The sequence below is a fragment of the Canis lupus genome, chromosome 25, assembly GCF_048164855.1.
Source record: "Canis lupus baileyi chromosome 25, mCanLup2.hap1, whole genome shotgun sequence".
NCBI classification, from domain to species: Eukaryota; Metazoa; Chordata; class Mammalia; order Carnivora; family Canidae; genus Canis; species Canis lupus.
The window spans coordinates 17,095,745-17,111,074 of NC_132862.1; the positions used below are offsets into that span (position 1 = coordinate 17,095,745).

The 15,330-nt window shown below is 36.7% G+C and overlaps 1 pseudogene; it reads left to right on the forward strand.

Annotated features, from left to right (window-relative positions):
* Positions 1-266: 266 nt before the first annotated feature.
* LOC140616830 (elongation factor 1-alpha 1 pseudogene) lies at positions 267-1,759 on the forward strand (annotated as a pseudogene).
* Positions 1,760-15,330: the final 13,571 nt, after the last annotated feature.

A 15,330-nucleotide genomic window follows, 5' to 3' on the forward strand; every position in this document is an offset into this window, starting at 1 on the left:
GCTGACATTGTGGAAAGACACAAGTCAAGTGTGTGTCATCATAGTGTGACTGAACCAACATGAGTTCATTCCTTGATGACTGATAGAAACTACACCAGGTTAAGTTGTTGTGCAAAGTAAACTTTATTTTCAGCAAATAAGAAGATCACAGGGAATAACTTCCAAAGCTGTGACCCTACAAGCAAGGGTGAATGGGTTTGTTTCATTGAGGGTTAGGATGAATATTTAAAAAGGGGAATCTTCTTTTTCACAATGGGTTTGCCACCAGAACTCAGGTATCATGAAAACCACCGCTAAACCTAAACCAAAATGGGAAAGGGAAAGACTCACATCAACATCGTCGTCATTGGACACGTAGATTCGGGCAAGTCTACCACTACTGGCCATCTGATCTACAAATGTTGTGGGATTGACAAAAGAACTATCAAAAAATTTGCGAAGGAGGCTGCTGAGATGGGAAAAGGCTCCTTCAAGTATGCCTGGGTTTTGGATAAACTGAAAGCTGAATGTGAACGTGGTATCACCATTGATATCTCCCTGTGGAAATTCAAGACCAGCAAGTATTATGTGACCATCATTGATGCCCCAGGAGACAGAGACTTTATCAAAAACATGATTACAGGCACATCTCAGGCTGACTGTGCTGTCCTGATTGTTGCTGCTGGTGTTGGTGAATTTGAAGCAAGTATCTCCAAGAATGGGCAGATCCGTGCACATGCTCTTCTGGCTTACCCACTGGGTGTAAAACAACTAACTGTTAGTGTTAACAAAATGGATTCCACTGAACCACCCTACAGCCAGAAGAGATATGAGGAAATCGTTAAGGAAGTCAGCATCTACATTAAAAAAATTGGCTACAACCCTGTCACAGTAGCATTTGTGCCAATTTCTGGTTGGAATGGTGACAACATGCTGGAGCCAAGTGCTAACATGCCTTGGTTCAAGGGATGGAAAGTCACCCATAAAGATGGGAATGCCAGTGGAACCACATTGCTTGGAGCTCTGGATTGCTTTCTGCCACCAACTCATCCAACTGATAAGCCCCTGTGTCTGCCTCTCCAGAACGTCTACGGAATTGGTGGTATTGGTATTGTCCCAGTGGGTCGAGTGGAGACTGGTGTTCTTAAGCATGGCACGGTGGTGACCTTTGCTCCGGTCAATGTTACAACAATGTTACAATGTTACAAAGTCTGTTGAAACTGGTGCACCATGAAGCTTTGAGTGAGGCTCTTCCTGGGGACAATGTGGGCTTCAATGTCAAGAACTATCTGTCAAAGATGTTCATCATGGCAATGTGGCTGGGGACAGCAAAAATGACCCACCAATGGAAGCAGCTGGCTTCATGGCTCAGGTGATTATCCTGAACCATCTGGGCCAAATCAATGCTAGATATGCACCTGTGCTAGATTGTCACACAGCTCACATTGCTGGCAAGTTTGCTGAGCTGAAGGAGAAGATAGATCATCGTTCTGGAAAAAAGCTGGAAGATGGTCCCAAGTTCTTGAAATCTGGGGATGCTGCCACTGTTGATATTGTTCCTGGCAAACCTATGTGTGTTGAGAGCTTCTCTAACTATCCTCCTTTGGGCCATTTTGCTGTTCATGACATGAGACAGACAGTTGCTGTGGGTGTCATCAAAGCAGTGGACAAGAAGGCAGCTGGAGCTGGCAAAGTCACCAAGCCTGCTCAGAAAGCTCAGAAGGCTAAATGAATATTATCCCCAATACCTGCCACCTCAATCTTAATCAGTGGTGGAAGAATGGTCAGAACTGTTCGTGTCAATTGGCCATTTAAGTTTAATAGTAAAAGACTGGTTAATGATAACAATGCATCATAAAACCTTTAGAAGGAAAGGAGAATGTTTTGTGAACCATTTTTTGTGTGTGTGCGTGTGTGGAAGTTTTAAGTTATTAGTTTTTAAAATCAGTACTTTTTAATGGAAACAACTTGATCAGAAATCTGTCACAGAATTTTGAGACTCATTAAAACAAGAGTTTAATGACAAATAAATAAATAAATAAATAAATCTTTCATGAATGTAGACTTAGGGAACTCAGTGACTCCTTAAAGTGTAATAACATTCATATCACAGGAGTCCCAGAAGAAGATAAAGAAAAAGGAGCAGAGCAAATTATAACTAAAAGCTTCCCTAATCTGGGGAAGGAAATAGATTTTGAAATCCAAGGACAGAGAAATCCCATTAAATCCAATAAAAGTTAGGCATCACCAAGACATATCATAGTCAAATTCACAAAATACACAGACAAGGAAAGAATCCTGAAAGCAGCAAGGGAAAGAAACCTACAAGGGAAGCCAACAATGTTTGCAGCAGATCTGTCCACAGAAACTTGGTAGGCCAAAAGAGAGTGTCATGATATGTTCAATGTGCTAAATGGGAAAAATCTGCAGCCAAGAATACTGTACCCAGCAAAGCTGTCATACAAAATGGGAGGGAGATTCCCAAATAAACAAAAACTAAAGTTTTTCACTAAACCAGCCTGCAAGAAATATTAGAGGGGATTCTGAATGGAAAAAAAAAGAACAACAACAACAAAAAGAACAAAAAAAAAAAAAAAGAAAGAAAAAGAAAAAAGAACAAAAGAACAAAAGCAATAAAGACTAGAAAGGAGAACAAAACACCATGAGAAACACCAACATTACAGGTAATACAATGGCACTGAATTTATGTCTATCAATAATCATTCTGAATATAAATGGAAAATGTTCAAATCAAAACATATGGGGAGAGGGACCTGGGTGGCTCGGTTGGTAAAGCATCTGACTCTTGGTTTTGGCTCAGACCATGATCTCGGGGTTATGAGATTGAGCCCCATATTGGGCGCTGCACTGAGTATGGAGCCAGCATGATATTCTCTCTGCTTTTCCCTCTGCCCACAACCCCCGCCACATCACACTCATTCTTTCTTGCAAAACAAAAACAGATAAAAAAAAACACACATAGGGTATCAGAATGGATTTTTTAATAAGGACCTATATATATGCTGCCTAGAAGAGACTCATTTTAGACCTAAAGGCATCTTCAGATTGAAAGTGAGGGGCTGAAAGACCATCTATCATGCTAAAAAAAATGTCAAAGGAAAGCAGGAGTAGCCATACTTATATCAGACAAACTCAAATTTTTAAAAAAAGATTTTATTTATTTATTCATGAGAGACACAGAGAAAGGCAGAGACATAGGCAGAGGGAGAAACAGGCTCCTTGAGGGGAGCCCTATGTGGGACTTGATACCAAGACTCTGGGACCATTCCCTGAGCTGAACGCAAATCCTCAACTGCTGAGCCACCCAGGCTTCCCAGACAAACTAGATTTTAAACCAAAAACTATAGCAAGAGATGAAGAAGGGCATTATATCATAATTAAATGATTTAGCCATCAAGAAGATCTAACAATTGTAAATATTTGTGCCCCTAAATTGGGAGCACCTAAACATATAAATCAACTAATAACATAAAAAAAACTCACTGACAATAATACAATAATAGAAGGGAATTTTAACATTCCACTCACAGCAATGAACAGATCATCTCAGCAGAAAATCAGCAAGGAAACAATGGCTTTGAATGACATATTGGACCAAATGGACTTAACAGATGTATTTAGAATATTTCATCCTAAAGCAACAGAATACACATTTTTTTTTTGGGTACATGCTGGACACTCTCCAGAATAGATCACATACTGGGTCATATATCAGGCCTCAATAAATACAAAAAGACTGAGATCATGCCATGCATAGTTTCAGACCACAATACTATGAAACTTGAAGTCAACCACAAGAAAAAATTTGGAAAGACCACAAATACATGGAGGTTAAAGAGCATACTATAAAAAAAAAAAAAAAGAATGGGTTACCAGAAAATTAAAAAGGAAATGAAAAAGGGTATGGAAGCAGATGAAATAAAAACATAATGGTCCAAAACCTTTGGGGTGCAGCAAAAGCAGTCATAAGAGAGAAATATATAAAAATGCAGGCCTACCTCAAAAAGGAAGAAAAGTCTCACATATTCAACCTACCCCTATACCTGAAGGAATAACAAATAAGGCCTAAAGTCAGCAGAAGAAAGGAAATAATTAGAGCAGAAAAAAATAATATAGAAAAACAAACAAACAAAAAACAGTAGAAGAGATCAACGAAAATGATTCTTTCAGAGTTGGTTCTTTGAACAAAAGCATGAATGAAGAAGGAGAGATCACAGCCAACATCACAGAAATATAAACAATTATAAGAGAATATTACGAAAAATTACATGCCAACAAACTGGGCAATCTGGAAGAAATAGACAAATTCCTAGAAACCTACAATCTACTGAAACTGAAACAGGAAGAAATAGGAAACTTGAGCAAACTGATAACCAGCAAAGAAATTGAATTAGTAATCAAAAATCTCCCCACAAACATAAGTTCAAGACCAGATGGCTTCCCTACCAGACATTTAAGAAAGAGTTAATACCTCTTCTTCTCAAACTGTTCCAAAAACTAGAAATGGAAGGAAAACATCAAACTCATTCTACCAGGCCAGCATTACCTTGATTCCAAAACTAGACAAAGACCCCATTAAAAAGAAGAATTACAGACCAATATCCCTGATGAACAGGTATGCAGAGAAATTCTCAAAAAGACACTAACAAATCAAATCCAACAGTGTACAAAGAACATTATTTGCCACGATCAAGTGGATTTTTCCCTGGGCTGCGCAGGTGGTTCAGTATTCACAAATCAATCAAGGTGATAATCCACAATGTTAAGAAAAGAAAAGATAAGAATAAGAACCATCTGATCCTCTCAATAGCTGCAGAAAAAGCATTTGACAAAATACAGCATCCATTCTTGATTAAAAAAACTCTCAAACAAAGTAGGGATAGATGGCACATACCTCAACATCATAAAGGTGTCTGAAAGACTCACAGCTAAGATCATCCAGAATGGGGAAAAATAGAGCCTTTCCCCTAAATTCAGGAACAAGACAGGGATGTTCACTCTCCCTGGTTGTTCAACCTAGTACTGGAAGTCCCAGCCTCAGCAGTCAGACAACAGAAAGAAATAAAGGCCATCCAAATCAGCAAGGAAGAAGTCAAACGTTTCACTGTTCCTAAATGACATGATACTCTTGGTAGGAAACCTGGAAGACTCCACCAAAATATTCCTAGAACTGATATATGAATTCAGCAAACTTTCGGAATACAAAATCAGTATACAGAAATCTGTTGCATTTCTGTACACCAATAACGAAGCAGCAGAGAGAGAAATCAAGGAATCTATCCCATTTACAATTGTACCAAAAACCATAAGATACCTGGGAATAAACCTAACTAAAGAGGTAAAATATCATACTCTGAAAACTATAAAACACCAAAGAATTTGAAGAGGACATAAAGAAATGAAAAAACATCCCATGCTCAGGGATCAAAAGAACCAAAATTGTTAAAATGTCTATATTGCCCAAATTTATCTACACATTTAATGCAATCCCTATCAAAATGACACCAGCATTATTCACAGAGCTCACACAAACAATCCTAAAATTTATGGAATCGCAAAAGACCCTGAGTAGCCAAAGCAATCTTGAAAAAGAAAGGCAAATCTGGAGGCACCACAATTCCAGACTTCAAGCTATATTACAAAGCTGTAGTCAGCAAGCCAGTATGGTACTGGCACAAAAACAGACGTATAGATCAATGGAACAGATTAGAAGACCCAAAATGGGCCTACAACTATATGGCCAACTAATCTTTGACAAAGCAGGAAAGAATATCCTATGGAAAAAAGTCTCTTCAACAAATGGTTTTGGGGAAACTGGACAGCCACATGCAGAAGAATTGAAACTGGACCAGTTTCTTAAACCACACACAAAAAGTAAATTCAAAATGGTTGAAAGGCCTAAATGTGAGATAGGAAAACATCAAAATCCTAGAGAACACAGGCAGTAACATTTTGGCCTTAGCTGTAGCAACGTGCTACTAGACCTGTCACTGCAGGCAAGAGAAACAAAAATAAAAATGAACTATTGAGACTTCATCATGATAACAAGCTTCTGCACAGTGAGCAAAACAGTCAGCAAATCTAAAAGCAACCTATGGAATGGGAGAAGATGTTTTCCAATGACATATGTGACAAAGGATTAATAAACAATATCTATAAAGAACTTATCAAGAGGTACCTGGGTGGCTCAGTCAGTTAAGTGTCTGACTCTTGATCTCAGCCCAGGTCTTGATCTCAGGGTCATGAGTTCAAGCCCACTTTTGGGCCCTACACCCAATCTGGAACCTACAAAACAAACAAACAAACAAACAAAAAAAACAAAAAAAAAAAAAAAAAAAAAAAGAAAGAAAAAGAAAAGAAAAGAAAAGAAAAAGAACTTATGAAACTTAACACCCAAAAACCAAATAATTCAGTTAAGAAATGGGCAGAAGACAGAATAGACATTTTTCCAAAGAAGATATACAAATGGCCAACAGACACATGAAAAGATGCTCAACATCACTCATCACCAGTGAAATACAAATCAAAACCATGATGACATGTCACTTCACACCTATCAGAACGGCTAAAATTAACGACACAGGAAACAACAGATGTTGGCAAGGATGTGGAGAGAGGGGAACCCTCCTCCCACTGTTGGTGGGAATACTAACTTGTACAGCCACTCTGAAAACAGTAGGGAGGTTCCCCCGAAAAGTTACAAATAGAACTACACTATGACCCAGCAATTACACTGCTAGGTATTTACCCAATGGATACAAAAACACTGATTTGAAGAGACACATGCACCCTGATGTTTATAGCAGCAGCATCCACAATAGCCAAATTATGGAAAGAGCCCAAATGCTTATCAGGTAATGAATGCATAAAGAAGAGATAGTATGTATAAACAATGGAATATTACCAACCAGCCATTTAAGAGAATGGAATCTTGCCATTTGCAACAATGTAGATGGAGCTAGAGTGTGTTATTTTGAGTGAAAGAAGTTAGAGAAAGCAAAATACCATATGATTTGGAATTTATGTGAAATTTAATTAAAAAAAAAACAGATGAACATAGGGAAAGGAAGAAAAAAAAAAGGAGGCAATCCATAAGAGATTCTTAACACACTAAGAGAGAACACACTAAGGGTTGTTGGAAGGTGGGTGGGCAGGGTATGGGCTAAATGGGTGATGGGCACTTGTAATGAGTACGGGATGTTATATATGAGTGATGAATCACTAAATTCTCCTCCTGTAACCACTATCACAGTATATGTTAACTAAGTAGAAGTTAAATAAAAACTTGAAAAAAAAAAGGAAATTAAAATGGTAAATATATCGAAAGTTGATCGAATCACAAACTCAAGAGGTTAAGGAATTATGTGTCAACCTTCATGCCATGTGTTAACGATACAAAGGTGATAAAAAAGACATTATCCTAGTTCTTATGGTGCATATGATTTATATGTAGAGATATCTGCTTTTATATTTGTTATTTTGTAGTGATAATATTAACATATTATAACCATATTATAACCAGATGTTATTTTGAAAGCACATTATCTGATTCTCAGTCAAGTCAAACAGGTATAAAATCCTCTCCTTTGCATTTCTTCCAGATTCAATGAGCATTTCTTGTTCTTTAGCTTCCCCTTTACTGGTGCCCTACAAAACAGCTCAGTGCCCTACAAAAAAGACTGCCAAATATGACTTCTGTAGAGATAATGAAATAACAACATTCATTAGATCTCTGCTTTCTAGTTAAAATAACATTCCAATCATGTCTTTCTGGGATTACCTCTTGCTGGTCTTGATTGGAATTGAGGCATTCCCATTTTTTTTTCAATATTTAAGACAAGCAAAACTATATAAAGACTATCTCAGCAGGCACAGGAATATCACTATCTAGCTGAAAGAAATAGTTGCCAATGTATTTAAATCCTTTGTTCATACGCCTTCCCACTTTTCCCTCTTGAATGAAGCACTACCTCTAAGGCAGTGCTATCATTCCATTAAGCATATGTATAATTTCATAGTATACATATGTATCCTTAAGCAAAACATATAATTGTTTTGTGTGGTTTTTACTTTATGCAGTGATATCATACTATCCTTATTCCATTATAGCTTATTATTTTGGATGAATATTATATACCTAGAGATGAAAATTCTGATAGACTGCAAGCACATCTTCAAATTTACTGTATATTTTCAAAATTCCCTTCAAATTACTTTAGCAATTAGCAATCCCCATCGCCCCACCACCCTGTAGTAGTATGAGTTCCTGTCGCTTCAAAACTTACTCCACATTTGATATTGTCTAACTTTAAAATTTTTGTGACAATGGGTTTAAAAGTGAATCTGATTGCTGCTCTGACTTGTATCTCCTTGATAATAAATGAAAATCTTTTCATGTGTCTATTGGCTATTTGCATTCTCCACTTTTGTGAGTTGCATATCTGCAAGAATATAAGTTTCATGAGTACAGAATTTATATCCTTAGCACCATGAGTAATGCCTAATGTATTGCAGATATTCAGTGTATATATTTTGAATATTTGTCAGCAAGAATATGTAAATTGATTAAATATTGTAGGGAAGGAAAAAGTTTTCCTTGAACCTCTTACTCTCTCTGTGTCTGAAAATTAACCTGACAAAAAAAAAGATTAACAGGAGAAAAGCATACAAACTTACTTAATGTAAGTTTTATGTGACATGAGAGCCTTGGTAAGAAAATGAAGACCTGAAGAAGCAGTTAGAGCTGAGTACTTTTACTCTAGGTTTGATTGAAGAATGGACAATGGAAGAACATAATAGGTTGTGGATGAATATGACAGGTTAAGGAGTATGAGGTAACTGCAATAAACTGGGGGACACTTAGCAGGCCCCGTTATTTAGCATTTTTCTTGGCATCCATTTGCCTTTGGAAATAAGTATGCTTCTTTCCTCTGGATCAAATTCCTTCAGCTTAAAATATTCAATATGCCAAATTGCTATATTTTCGGATAGCATGTTCTAAACCCATCAGCACAAATGAGTATATATTTATGTATATAGCATACATTTCTAAAAATTGTCTTTTTCTTAATGATTTGTTAGATATTTTAACATGTCTTGAATACCAACCTTTTGTGGGTTACATGTGTAGCACATATCTTCTTTCAACTTATGCCTTGCCTTTTCCATATTTTAAATTTTTTTTTACATTTTGGGCAGCACAGGTGGCTCCAGTGGATCCTGGAGACCCGGGATCAAGTCCCATGTCGGGCTCCTTGCATGGAGCCTGCTTCTCCCTCTGCCTGTGTCTCTACCTCTCTCTCTCTCTGTGTTTCTCATGAATGAATAAATAAAATCTTTTTTTTTAATTCTTTTTTACATTTTTTAAAAAGATTTTATTTATTCATTCATGAGAGACACACAGAGAGATTGGCAGAGACATAGGCAGAGGAGGAGGCAGGCTTGCCACCTGGATCCTGATGCGGGACTCAATCCCCAGATTCTGGGGATCATGACCTGGTCAACCACTGAGCCACCCAGGCACCCTCCTTTTTTTTTTTTTTTTTTTAAGTGACTCCATGCACAGAAGTCTTCGTAGTAATACAGTTTTCCACTTAATATGTAAAAGTCAAGGATGGATGTTCCAACTTGCCAAGTGGCTCTAATCCTTGAGGTCATTCAAGAACCCAGGTTTCCTGCAATTTGCATCTAAGCCATTTTTCAGGACTTTGTTTCTAACTACAAAAAAGGGAAAAACATAGTTTCCCTCTTAGATAGGCAACCACATGTTGTCTTCCCTTTTGAAAAAAGGGGGAAAATATTTTATTTATTTATTGACTCATTTATTTATTTACTTACTTAGGTATGTATCATGTATGATTATATGTATGTATGTATTTTTAAGTAGACTCCATATGCAATGTGGGGCTCAAATTCATGACCCCGAGACCAAGAATTTCATGCTCCACTGAGCCAGCGAGGAGCCTCTTTTTTTTTTTAAGGGGGAAGAATTTTTAAATGTACATTTGACAGATTTACCACAGGGAGCTTTCCCTCATTTTCTATTATTTGGAAGAGTTTGTATAGTTACAATAGCAGAGACACAGGCAGAGGGAGAAGCAGGCTCCATGCAGGGAGCCAGACATGGGACTCGATCCTGGGTCTCCAAGATCACAACCTGGGCTGAAGACGGCACTAAACTGCGAGCCACCCAGGCTGCCCCAATAATCTCTTCTTTAAAGGTTTAATATAATTCACACCTAAAATCTTAGGATCTAATTCTTTATCATGGGAATATTTTAAATTCATGATTAGAAGTACTTTACTGGTGATAGAACTACTTAGGCTTTTTATGTCTTCTTGAGTAAGTCTTGCTAAGTTATATCCCCTCCCCCACAAAAAAATAACTTTTAATCTAAATTTTCTAATATATTGGCATAAATTTGTATAATTGCTATTTATGCATTATTTAAATCATTTTCTTTTTTATGCATTATTTAAATATTTGCTAAATCTGCTATTACATTTTCCTTTTTTCTGATCCTACCGTTTTTATTTATTTATTTATTTATTTATTTTAATTTACTTTTATTTTTTTTATTGGTGTTCAATTTACCAACATACAGAATAACCCCCAGTGCCTGTCACCAGTTCACTCCCACCCCCCGCCCTCCTCCCCTTCTACCACCCCTAGTTCGTTTCCCAGAGTTAGCAGTCTTTACGTTCTGTCTCCCTTTCTGATATTTCCCACACATTTCTTCTCCCTTCCCTTATATTCCCTTTCACTATTATTTATATTCCCCACATGAATGAGAGCATATAATGTTTGTCCTTCTCTGACTGACTTCCTTCACTCAGCATCATACCCTCCAGTTCCATCCACGTTGAAGCAAATGGTGGGTATTTGTCATTTCTAATAGCTGAGGAACAAGACAGGGATGTCCACTCTCACCCCGTTTTTTTTTTTTTTTTTAAGATTTTATTTATTTATTCATGAGAATACACAGAGAGGAGAGAGAGAGAGGCAGAGACACAGGCAGAGGGAGAAGCAGGCTCCATGCAGGGAGCCTGAGGTGGGACTCGATCCTGGGTCTCCAGGATCACGCCCTGAGCTGTAGGCGGCGCTAAATCGCTGAGCCACCGGGGCTGCCCTGATCCTAACATTAATTATGTGTGGCCTTCCTCTATTTTTTTTTTTTTTTAAGTCTTAAGAGAAGTTTGTTTTATCAGTCTTTTCAAATAACCAACTTTTGGCTGACTCTTCAGATCCTTATTGTGTTTTTGCTTTCTAGTTTCTTATTTTCTGCTCTTTCCTTTTTAACTTTCTTCTGTTTATTCAATTGTTCTTTTGTTTAACCTCTTAAGCTCTTAATTTCCAGCCTTTCTTGTTTCCTAAAAATATCTAAAACTAAAAAATTTTCTGTATAAGCTGCTTCAGATGCATTCCAGAAGAATTGATATTTAGTATTTTCATTATCACTCAGTTTAGGATTTCTTAATTTCTGTCATGATTTCTGCTTCCTTCCTTAGGTTGTTTAATGTTACAGTTTTAAATTAACAAATAAAATGTATGTGATCTTTTTATTAATTTTTAATTTAATTGCATTAAAGTCAGAGGCTGTGGCTAGTAGAATATTTTGAGCATCAGGCATTGTTATTCTCATTTCTTACTCTAGCACCTTTTCTTTGAAAGAAATATGGCCTTTTTAACTTTCTCTTCCTTTAGGAGAGGCTTCCAGAGGTTCCTCTCTTCTTCTTACACCTGGCTACTAGCCCAACTGCCACATAACATTTGCTTGAATCCTGGAGTGAGAGGAGCATTATAAAATTTAAAAATCTCAAAACAACAACAACAGCTCAATACTTGTTGAACACATTTAGAATTTTGTAATCATCCCCCTTTTGAACTATTTCAAGTCATCTATGAAGCAACAATATGAAGAATTACAAGACACCTGCTATCTATCTTTTAATATCAGCTGTTTCGGAGTTACATTTTTTTGACAAACCAATAGACACCTTCTCACCACATCCTTCTTCAAAATGCTCCCCCGTTAGTTCTGTTAAGTTCAGGAAATTGCAAATTTTCTAAATTGCTTAAGATAATTTGCAATCTTCCTCAAAAGTTACTTTTTGTCATTTCTTGTCACATAATTTGTCTTTTTCCTCATTATATAAATTATTTCCAAAATTAATTAAATATATATTTTTAAAATTTTATTGCATATATATTCATATGTATAAAATTTTAAAACAAGAGAAAACAATACATGCTAATGGAATACACTTTATTACTCATTTTTTAAAGTTTGTGGGGTTTCTTTTTTGGTGAATTTAATGACAATAAGAAATAATTGAAATTATTTGATTTTAATTATCTACTTTTTCTATTGTAAAATAGAAATATATGTTAAAATAATAGCACTATAATGATTAATTATCTACATTTTTATTATGATAAGAATACATAATACAAACTTTATCATTTTAGCTATTTTTAAGTGCAAAATTCAGTGGCATTAAGTGCATTCTCAGTGCTATACAACCATCACCACTGTCCATCTCCAGAATTTTTTCATCATCACAAACAGAAACTGTATTCATGTAACAATAGTTCCCCATTCTACTCTCCCCCAGCCCTTGGTAACCTCTATTCTACTTTCTATCTTGATGAATTTGCCTATTCTAGGTGCTTCATATAAGTGGAATCAGACAATATTTGTCTTTTTGTGTCCAGTTTATTTCACTTAGCACAACGTTTTCAAGGTTTATCTGCATTGTAGCATAGATCAAAATTTCATACCTTTTTAGGACCAAATAACATTCCCTGGATATACATCACATTTTATCTGTTCATTGATTGATGAATATTTAGATTGTTTTCACTTCTTAGCTAATGTGAATAATGCTTCCGTGAACACTGGTGTGCAAGTATCTGTTTGAGTAATTGTTTTCAATTCTTTTGGTTGTACACCTAGTAGAAGTTCATATGGCAATTCTATGTTTACCTCTTTGAGAACCACTGAACCGGTTCCACAGCATTAAACCATTTTATATTGCTACCGGCAATGCACGAGGGTTTCAGTTTCTCTCCATCCCTGCCAATACTTGTTATTTTGTTTTTTGTTTTTTGTAGTAATATCTATCCTAGTGGGTATGAAGTGGTATCTATCTCATTGTGGTTTAATTGTCTACATTTAGAGTCTGATTTGAGAGGCAAGACAAATAAACTTAGGAGAAATAAATAGACTTACTCAAATACAGTTAGTAGGTGGTGAAGGAGAAACTAGGGTCAGGGTCTCCTAACTTGAATCAGAGCTTTTTCTTCTTCACAATCTTGCTTTATTGTATCACTATGATATTTTTCTTTTGGCTCTTTACATATTTTGTTCAACTTACATTTAGAGACAAAATAGGGTAGTGCCCATACAGCATTTGGTCTAATTGTATGAGACTATTATTCTTGCAGGCTGACACAATCAAGAATTCAGAATTTTGTATGGTTCAACTTAATATTAAAACATGTTCCTTTTGGCGCCTGAGTGGCCTAGTTGGATGAGTGTCCATCTCTTGATTTTGGCTGGAGTGATGGTCTCAGTTTCATGAGATTGAGCCCCAAATCCTGGTTCATGCTGGGCATGGGACCTGCTTGAGATTCTCTCTCTCCCTTGCCCTCTGCTTGTACAAGCTCTCTCCCTCTCAACTTGTACAAGCTCTCTCCCTCTCTAAAAAAGAGAAGAGGAAAGAGAAACAAAGAAAGAGAGAGAGACAGAGAGAGACAGAGAGAAAGAAAGAAAGAAAGAAAGAAAGAAAGAAAGAAAGAAAGAAAGAAAGAAAGAAAGAAAGAAAGAAAGAAAAGCTCCTTTCATCAGGGTATGTTGGGGGATGAAGTAACATTTCAGAAGACGTCTACAAATGTACTGAAAGAAAAGTTGTTTGATGTACTTTGGAGGGTGAAGGAATAGAAGACTTTCTGTATATACAGAGTAGTTTATAGTTCTTTAAAATTTGGATTGCATTTAAACTCTATGTATATTTTAAAATATGTTCAAGATATTTCCTTCTAAGTTTAAAGACCCTTAAATTTAATTGTATCCTAGGACATACAAATGTCTTTTAGGTTTGTTTTTTTTTTTTAAAGATTTTATTTTATTTTTAAGATTGATTTATTTATTCATGAGAGATACAGAGAGAGAGAGAGAGAGGCAGAGACACAGGCAGAGAGAGAAGCAGGCTCCATGCAGGGAGCCCGACGTGGGACTCGATCCCAGGTCTCCAGGATCAGGCTCTGGGCTGAAGGCAGTGCTAAACCGCTGAGCCACCCGGGCTGCCCTCTTTTAGGGTTTTAAAGACCATTAAGCTTAATATAAGCCAACCAGTTTTTATATTCTCAGAACCACCCAATTCTTATTCATATGTAAATGATATATGGGGAAAAGAAGGACTGTTGTGTAGCAGATTAGCAATTTTTGTTGTTGTTGTTACTGGGAGGCCCTTCAGGCAAAGAAGAAAGGGAGGAGATCTGATCTAATTTTCTTGTGAGCACTCTAAGAAATAGATCTCCTGGCAAAGAAGCTAGTGGTACTTGCTAGGAGTCCTTAGGTATAGAATGCTTTTAGCAGAATGTATCTAGTTGTCTAGGAATGCTATGGTAACCAAACCCAGAACCTATGAATTTATAGAAAAAAGCTTCCTGTAAAATGTCATGTGTCTCCACGCCTCTCTCTCTCTCTGAATGAATAAATAAATAAATAATCTTTAAAAAAAAAATGAAAGAGGGAGAAGTGAAAGTGAAAGAGGAATCAGAGAGAGGGATTTGAAAATGCTGTGTTGCTGACTATGAAGATAGAGGAAGGGGCCATAAACTATGAGCTTTAGAAGCTGGATGAGGCAAAGAAAGAGATTTTCCTCTAAAGCCTCCAGAAGGAATGCAGCCATGCTAACGCCTTGATTTTATCCCAGTGAAACTCATTAGACTTCTGATTTCCAGAACTGTAAAATAACAAATGCGTGTTGTTTTAATTCACTAAATTTGTGGTAATTTTTTATAGCCGTTATAGAAGACCAATACAGAAACCAAGGGCAAGGAAGCCTGTTGGTGTAGTCCATAATGATCCAATCCCATGGACACACAACAGGGTGGAAAGGGACAGGGACTTAAGTCATGGGCAAATAGAAACTACGGCACACTACCCTTTATACTCCTTATCGTGCATTTTGTCCTTGGACAAAATGAGAAATTTGTTCTTCAAAACAAGAAACACATGGGGTGCCTGAGTGGCTCAGTCAGTTAAATGTCTGACTCTTGATTTTGGCTCAGCCACAATCTCAGGGTCATGAAATGGAGCCCCA